This window comes from Penaeus monodon, chromosome 34 (genome assembly GCF_015228065.2).
Source record: "Penaeus monodon isolate SGIC_2016 chromosome 34, NSTDA_Pmon_1, whole genome shotgun sequence".
Taxonomy (NCBI): domain Eukaryota; kingdom Metazoa; phylum Arthropoda; class Malacostraca; order Decapoda; family Penaeidae; genus Penaeus; species Penaeus monodon.
In genome coordinates, this window is record NC_051419.1 from 30,758,946 (window position 1) to 30,759,562 (window position 617).

Here is a 617-nt window from a genome sequence, read left to right on the forward strand (position 1 = left end):
AACAGACTATTTAAAGGCACTAAAAAAAAGTAAAATAACAGACTATTTAAAGCAACGAAATGAAGAGGCTATTAAAATTAACAGGCTTTTAAAAGCAACGAAATTAACAAGTTATTTATGTCGGCAATCTTTCGCGCGCGCAAATATTTCGTCCAAGAAATTCGTATAAAGTTTACAAAACCACGATCGGAGAAGAGAGAAAGATGGTGTGAAGGAAGGCATGGAATAAAGATTGGAATAATTAGAGGAGGATAAAGGGAAGAAGGGAGATATGGAATGAATAAGGCAAAATGATGCAAAGAGAGAGTGATAAGGTGGTTGACGATGCAAGACGGAGAAAGAAGGATAGGGAAGGAAGAGAGAGATAAAATTAAGACATAAGGAATAATGAAGAGAGAGAGAAAACTAAGGAATAAGGAAATGGGAAAAGAGAGAGAAAACTAAGGAATAAGGAGAGCAGTGATAATGCTAGGACACGAGAATGAACAGTCGAAAACGGCAGAGAAGCAGAAATAACAGAAGTAAAAACGACAGGGATGAAAATTCCTTTGATGTGAGAAAAATGACAGGAAATTAGATTCAATTGGTGAAAGTGACGTTTTGAGAAGCAACATGCC